Consider the following 8,273-nt stretch of genomic DNA (forward strand, 5'->3'; position numbering starts at 1 on the left):
CTCTTTCAGTTGGCTATCCTAGCAGCCCACAGTAACTGGCCTCCAAACCTTCAACCTTCACCTTCCTCTGCCGTTCAAACATTCAACATCCTCAAGTGTGGGTGTGGATGCAAAGGCACTGGGGCCTTTGAAGCATGTCCGTGCCCATAGAGCCCATTCAGCTGCGAAAGGTGGGCCATCGCTAAAGTTGGACCATCGCTATGTTCAGGTAGCCAACTCTTTCTTTGAAAGAGTGGGCAGATGAGTCCCAGATCTACTGAACCGGACTCCTGAAGTCCTTACCATAGAGTCTTGCTCTAACTTCCCTCTTTCTGCTGGGTGTTTTGCGACCCAGCTGGCCACGCTGCTCACGCTCCTATCACCCTCAGGCAAAGCTAGCGCCCCTCTCCCGTCAAGGATCAGGCAAGTCGGTATTGCTGGCGGACAGACAGGCAGCTTGAAGGGCTTGAGCTCCAAGATGCGATCACTGACCCCCTTTCTTGCCTTTCATTGGCGTGGGTCATCCTTCTATTTTGCATTAGAACCTATTCTCACATTACCACCAGGAATTGCCCCACCACCTATCCCTAGCCCAGGAGAGGCAGGGGCCTAAGTAAGTCTGAGAGCTCCTGACCCTAGGCGGGTCTCAAAGCCTCCCCCATTACCCTGCAAAGCTCTATCGGGCAAGGGGGTGGGCTGTGAGTTAGTTTCAACCAGGGTTAAAGTCAGTCCTCGGCTCCAGCCTTTGTCTCTCTTGGAATGTTTAGGGGCTGCATATGCTTTTGTGTTGCAAACAGCAAGCAGGGTCCCCAGGAGTCCCTGACCCCGTGCCTTGGCTGGAGCGCCGTTTCCCTGGACGACTGTGGCTGGGATGGCCTCCCGGCAGTAATCTTGCGCAAACACGCTGCCACGCGTAAGGACGCCAGCTCAGACACGCAGCGCCCCGCGCATACAAAGGAATGTTCCCTCTTTAAAAAAATAAAAGAAAAAGAAAAGAAAAAAAGAGGAGGAGGAGGAGGATGGGGGAGAGGGAGAAGGAAGAGGAAAAAGGGGAAGGAGAAAAAGAAGGAGGGGGAAAAGAATACTAATAGATATGAGAATGCATTTCTCAGATGGTAAACTACCCACGAAGGGGGAAATGTAGTGGGGAGGAGTGTTGAGTAAAAAGAGAAGAGGAGAGGGGAAAATGATAACTGCTGAGGTGTCAACACCAATAGACAAATAATCTCCTAATAATAAATGAAACAATGAAATGGCTGCATTGTGTCCTATTAAGCTTTCCGTACATGACCCCATCTATACCTGCACCTCCATGCTTTGATGACTTATAGTATATGCAAAAACAAACTTTCCCTCAGTGTTTTTTTTTCTTCTTCCCCTCTACCTGTCAATCTTTTCCTTCCAAACAGTCAGATGGTTTTAAAAGAAGGAAAAAGAGAGGAAGAAAAAACCCTCTACCATCATCACCACCCAAGAAATGATAAATAGCATCGCATAGCTAATCGCTGGAGGGCGCATTTACCAATTCATAATCATTTATTCTTGGTGATGTATGGCTCTTACTCCTAAATCTGAAAAGCTTCTATTTGAAGGTGTAAATAGCTTTTTTTTTTCTTTCCTGCAGTAAACCTTCCTGCGTTAGCAGTGATTGATCTCATGTACAATTCGTCCCAGAGTGCTATTTTACAGGGGGAACACTAGCTTTTGGAGATTAACTGGGGAGTCTGTTACATATTAATGAAGCCTGGAGATATACTAACGTTTTGGTAATTTAGTTATTTGTGTCTATAGCTATCGTCGTTATTTTCTTTTAGACCCCTGCGGTTGCTATCCATCGAATTAAAAAGTGGTCCTTAGAATTTTTTTTCCACTGGCAACTACATGCCATTTAATGTGAAAAACAAATGTTGACTTCTCTCTTGAAGGAAGTGTGTTTCTTGGCAAGACATCAAAGTGTTTTATACTGTATTAGTGGGTTATGTTAGTTTTCTTACCCAGAGCCTGATCTAAAGTAATAACTAAGGAGGAAGAAAAAAGAAGGCTTAGACATCTCTATACTAGAAAAATTATTTGATCTTCTATGATAAAGGGAGGAAGTTAAAACGCTAGGAGAAAAGTGTTCTTGGCAAGAGGGTCCTTAAAACATGTGACAATCCAAACTGAATCAATGTTGGGAGTGGAGGTGAGGGAGGAGGAGCAGAGGTTGCTCATTGATTTGCAACCTGATAATTAATATCCCACCAAATGAGACATCAACGTCATTAATGCCTGTGTGTTCCTGGGGAGAGACTGTGAGTGAATTCCCATCCGGAATGAAAGCCAGATCCGACAGAGGTTGCTTCTCCGCCCAGTATAAAATGGTATTAATCCTTTGTTTTCCCGTAGGATTTGTATGGGGCGAGAGTTTTCCTAAAATACTCTGCGGCCTCCCACAAAAGATCTGGGGCATTGTCTGTGGGCAGGAAGCCCCTCCATATGCCCCCACAACTCCCTTGGCTCTTTGGAGAATGCAGGACTACAGCCAATTGAGGGCGTGGGGTGAAGTGGGAAGAAAAGTTTGCAAAACGCCGTGATCAGAGTGCAGTGAGCGCCAGAACCTGCCTTGTGTAAGAAAGGTGGATCACTCCTTTCCACTTTCCTGACATCCAGAAACTGCCTGATGAGTTCCAGTTAGCTCAGGGAATCTGCATCACATCTCTAAAAGACACAACCTCCCCTTGGCGCCTAGTATATGAGTCTTACCCCATTGCCCTTCTGACTGTCTACCTCCCCCACCCACTAAAAAGGAGGGCCCTCTGCATTCCCTTTTAAGGGGCCCTGTCGCCATCCTCCTCCCAGAAGCCCAGACCTGGAGCTCTGGAGAACTGGGGCCTTCTAGCCCAGTGTTTACTTAGATGGAAGCCTCAAGAACCAACAATCTTTCTGGAGCCGTGAAACGCTGAAGCGTGATAGCGCCAGTTGGCCAGGACGCGCCCCTTTTGTTTTCGGGGGGCGATTTATGTCCTTTATAAAAATGTGGTTTGGAAAAATAGAAAGGGCCTTGAAAATGTTGTTACAATGAAAAAGGGACAAATTAGAAGACATTTTCCGTGATCAAAGGAGAGCGGGAGAGCGCGCATGGGCATTCACAAAGCTTGACTTATTCACTTCCCTCCTTTGCAAGCCAGGGCAACAAGCGTGTCCCCCATTGACAAGGAGCCCTATTCAGACTGCAGGTGCGAAGTGGGCCGGCGCGCCCGACCACATTATGTCAAGGTTGTTGGAGATTAGTGTTCGGCCCTAATAACTAAAGCGCTTGATTTACATTGGAAAAAAGCCCCCTCAGCCGTGAAAACAAAATCGTTGAACGCGTGATCATTGCGAGGGCGGCTGATATCCTAATACGTGCATTGTTCTCGGCCTGGCCCAGGCGCGCCCCGACCTCCTTAGGAAGGGCAAGGCCTGGGCTGCTGGCCGTGGACCAGGTCCCCAATCACACACCCTGTCAGGGTCTGAGAAGAAAAGGTGATGGGTGGGGCCCGCTTTAGTGAGGCCTAAGGAAGGCAGAGTGTGATCTTCCCTGAGAGTCCCGATCTGGGATCCGAACTGTGGCAAAGCCTGAGACAGGAGAACAGTGGGGGCTGCAGGGCCTCCACAGGTCTAACACAGTCAAGTGTTCCAAGGCTGAGGCAGCTCCAGCTTTACTATGGTGGAACAGCTGGGCAACTTGCCTTGAAGTATTGTGAGTAAGAACAATTTTACTCACAGGTGAAGAACACTTCGGGGTAACCAGGGAGCTGAAAAACTTACAAAGGACTAATGCACCCCCACTGGGATTGGCTGCCTCCAAAACCACTGTGGAATGTTCAGGCCAAATTTTTTCCTGCAAGAAGAGCCCACTTCAGAAAAGCCCAGAACAACCTGCATCCCAGGACTTGAGTGTTTTTTAAAATTTGTTTTTGTTGTTGTTTTTTGTTGTTGTTTTGAGTTTTTTCTGTTTCATTTTCTCAGGAATGGAGGGGTGGGGGTGTTCATTTTGGCCTTGGGTCTGTGTGCCCCTGTATGCCTATTTCAGGGCAGATTTTATTCCCCCATCTACTTTCTGTGCCTCCTAGACACCACCCTCCCCCACCCATGAGAAGGGATCCAGAGAACAAGAGATCTGTAGTTGGGACTGAAGAGCAGGCATTTCAATATGGATATGTATCCATTCTATCCATTCTAACTGCAATATCTTTTGTGAAAGTGAAGCTACTTAAGGCAATTTCCATAAGATCCGTCCTAGAAGAAAAGGTTCTGTGGGGACAAGGTGAGAAAGCTGTTAACTATTGTCTGGCCCTGAAAAGGTCGTAAGTCAGAGCCTCAGTAGCTGACCTGTCAGGGGAAGGTATAAAGGCTTTATTCATGCAGTTGCTGCAATGTTCTCAGCTCTCACAAAAGTGTTTTTATGATTCGATTTTCTTACCTCTTTTCTTAATTAAAAAGCTGAACCGTTAGAATAGCACCTGCATCGGTCCTGACAGTGCCTGCATACTAATTCCAGAGTCTTTACAGCTTGCAATTATAACATAAAATCAGAGATTCAATAAAACAGAAGGATTTTGCTCCCAAAGCCCTGCTAATCCCCTTTTAAAAGGGTCTGGTGAAATAATTCACAACAGTTTCCGGAAGTTGGATTACCACCCCCCTTTTTTTTTTTTTTTTTACTTTTTACAATGAAATGATAATTCACACTTTTAAAAAGGCTGTTTTTCTACAGCAGGTTTTTATTTTTTTTTTATAAAAGAAAGTTTGCCAGCCTTGGGGGCAATAGAAAACATTTCACTATAAATTTGTTACTCACTAAATGCAGTGGCAGGAAATGTAGGGAAAATTTTGTGGTATGTTTGAAACAATTTTCTCAGGTGAAAATGGCTAAAGTGTGATGAGGAACTGCTTATGTGCATCAGGCAACTGACTTCTCTCAGAGGAAATAAACAAGCAAATCTTTTGGGGGCAGATGCCTATTTTTCATGGCTTAGAAATATGAACATTTCAGGAAAAACATTTTTCACCGAGATGCTGGGTGTACTCTTTAAAGGATTAATGAATACATTAATGAGTTCAAAAGCTAGAGGCCTCTGTTAAACCCTAAGTAAGACCTTGCAATGACACAAATCAAGGACCTTGAGGTGTCAGTAGTTTCTCTTTAGTATTTGGCAAAGAATACTATTCTCATGTGGCTAATCCGGTCTTACATGGGCCAGCCTTCAGTCATAGACAAGGGAAAACCAAATCACCCTTCTGATAGCCTATATACATCATCTAATGTTGTTATTGGTGGATTATTTTTTCTTATTTTTGCAATTCTACAACTACATGTCACAGCTATGATGATAGGTAATTCTTTAATTTTGCTTTATTCTCTCTGCAGACATTTCCCAAGGCTGTTCAGGTTCAGGATCATGTACAGCCTTGCTCACCTTGTTTTGAATTGCTTTCCCTGCATTTTGGCTCACGTAGTCTACACTGGCTCTAAATGAGGGGGAAAAAAAAAAGAAGGCAGGACAAGTTTCAAAGTGTATCCTCATGGTCACATTTACACTAGATTGACCTGTACCCATGCCCTAAGGTACTTTTTTTCTTCCTCTTCTTATCCATGCAGTTGCTTTGGATGTTTGCAAAGCCACTGGGCAATTTGGACAATTCAGGGATAAAACTCAAGACCTCCTCAAAGTGTCTACTGAATTTCTGTTTTTCCTGAATAACTTTGGGTTCTGAGCTCCAAAACATTCCTAGGAATCTCCCGCTTGTTTTTCTCATTGGAGATATTTGGGTGAAAAGGCAAACCTATCCTGATGCCTAGAAATGAAGTTGGTGAAGTATGTAATTTTGGGATCCTCAGTCACTTGTTGATCAAGATGTTATTAATTTTTCTGAAATGAGGATTTAGTAAGAAAAAAATCATGATTGTGAAAAATGTCCTGATGCCTTATTGGGAAAAATGTACTTTTTTGTGACTTTTGCCCAAACACCCTGTCCTCAGCCCCCTAGCTGCCTGCCCCCTCTCTCAACTCGCATTTTCCCACCTTGCACACCCAAGACATGAAAAGCCCAAACCGCAGAGGCTTATGATAAAATAAATTGACACAAGGCAGACTGAGCCATTGTGTTTACTGAAATGCCAGTCTTAACAAGTCATGGGGCGACATTAAGGCAATTGGTTTCTTCAGCTTCGTTCCTCACCAAAATAAACTCAATTCTCTCTAATTTTTCTTGTGCCTTTAAAAACTAATTTACGTTTTTGTCTCAGTGCCCGGGTGCCCTGGGCTCTGGAACTCTCAGAGAATAAACTTCTCAGAGAGTTAGTCTCAGAGAACAAAGTGACATTGGCGCTCTCAGCTATCCTTCGGATTGCCTGAAGGAGGTGCACGCTGCTATGGAGTTTAGGGCCCCTGAGGGTGCCACAGTTTCTGCTAGGGACTGAAAATATTCACCTGATTCAGTGAGGAGCTAGGGGAATGTTTCTGAAAGACAGAATCCCAAGATAAGTCATAGTAATAACAACTAGCACTAGCAAGTACATTCTAAATGTTTAAAGGATTATCTTATTTAACACTCAAAACAAACTTGCAAAGGAGGTTCATTTTAATTTCATTTCACAGATGAAGGAACTGAAGCACAGAGACGTTTCATCATGTATCCAGGGGCACAGGGCCAGTAGGTGTACAAGAGGGCAGACTGCCTCCTCTTATCCAAGATCTTTTCACCAGGCCAGCACAGTTTCTACCTGGTGCTCTAATTAGGAACAGCGAAGAAAAGAGCAGGATGAGGTGTAGGGATCATTAGACGACTAAAGCGCCCCCAAGCTTCCCTGAGCATTGTCAGGTCAGGGTTGGAGGCGGGTAACTTCCCCAGAGAGCAAATGAGATAATTCTAGGGTGAGGCTAGCCAAGGGCACTTGGGGACCAGTAAATTCAACCCTCTGTCAAAGGTTACACTATTCAACTCTGCCAAACAATAATGACTCAAAGGAAATCTCACCTCTCCTAGTGGCTGGGGCACTGAGGTGTCTAAGAGCACTTTCTCTTTCCTCTTCTACTGCCTCGCAATTAGAACTTGGAAGGTTCAAAGACAGGCCTTTCCTTCTCCAAAACTCTTTCGCGGAATGTCAAGGACAGCGGAGCCTCCCGGGCACCCTGTCTTTTCTCTGCATTCTAGGGAATGATTTAGGCCTCAATTCCTGGGCGCCCTCTCGTGCAAGGCTTTCCTGGGGGAATGGGAAGGTGTCGGTAGAAGGGCTGGTATCCTCTCTGGAGCCATGGGCAGGCACAGCTGTGAAGACTCCAGGCAGCAGGATTGAGCGGAGAGCTCCGAGCCCCAGAAAAGTCTTGACTGGAAGTCTCGAGTTCATTCCTAATCCCCACCTGCTCCTCAACACAATGCTCAGTCGGTTAAAGAGCTTTAATGAGTGCTGTTTCTCAAAGAGGCCGGGTCGAGAAGAGGCCCCTCTAACCTGTCCGCGAGACGGAGGAAGGGGGCCCTTTCGCGAAATGAACGGGAGGGGGCGCTAACTCCAGTGTTAATGCCCAGGGACCTCCTTCCTCAGGGACATGTCTTGGTTTCCCCTCGTGGCCTCCTTTATCACACCTGCGCGTCTCTCGCGCGCCGGGATCCTTTCTCCCAATGTTTTACCCAGGACTGCAGCCCTTGCCCTACGAGTTGAGTCTCTAATGTGTTATCTAAGGAGACCCAGCATTCCCACCCCAGGAGTCGTTGTCTTTCCACTCCATCCAGCCCCTTGCTCCAACCAAGCCCACGGGAACCAACTTCTCAGGAGTTAAAAAAAAAAAAAAAAGTGTCAGGCGAACTGCTCACTGAAGTGGCTCCTGAGCAGTAGGTGCAGAGGCAACAATGTATGCGGGTATCTAGAGGTCCAGTGACCACGCAGTGGAGGAGGGAAGATGGCTCTGGTGATTCATTTGAAATAAGTTTCCCAGTGGCTGGGCCAGATAAGAGTGTGCGTGCATCGGATGCTAAAACTCACCAGATATCTCAATTGGGACCCAGGGAAGTGTCAGGTGGGCTGTAGCCTCCCAGTCTTCAGGCATAGACCTTCGCAGGTATCTGAATGGAGCCTTGAGGTCTGAGCAATCACTTCTCCCAGAGGGGGCAGGGTCCAGCTAGAAAGATCTCTGCGGGCAACTGTGCCTCAGACACTCCACCAGCGCTTAGTCAGGTCTTACAGCCGAACTGTCCTGTCTTTTTCTTTCCTTGTTTTGATTCCCACCAGCTATTGGGCTTTTCTCTGGGAATTCAGAGGTGGTTATTTGACG

Source organism: Gorilla gorilla, chromosome 2, assembly GCF_029281585.2.
Source record: "Gorilla gorilla gorilla isolate KB3781 chromosome 2, NHGRI_mGorGor1-v2.1_pri, whole genome shotgun sequence".
Lineage (NCBI taxonomy): Eukaryota > Metazoa > Chordata > Mammalia > Primates > Hominidae > Gorilla > Gorilla gorilla.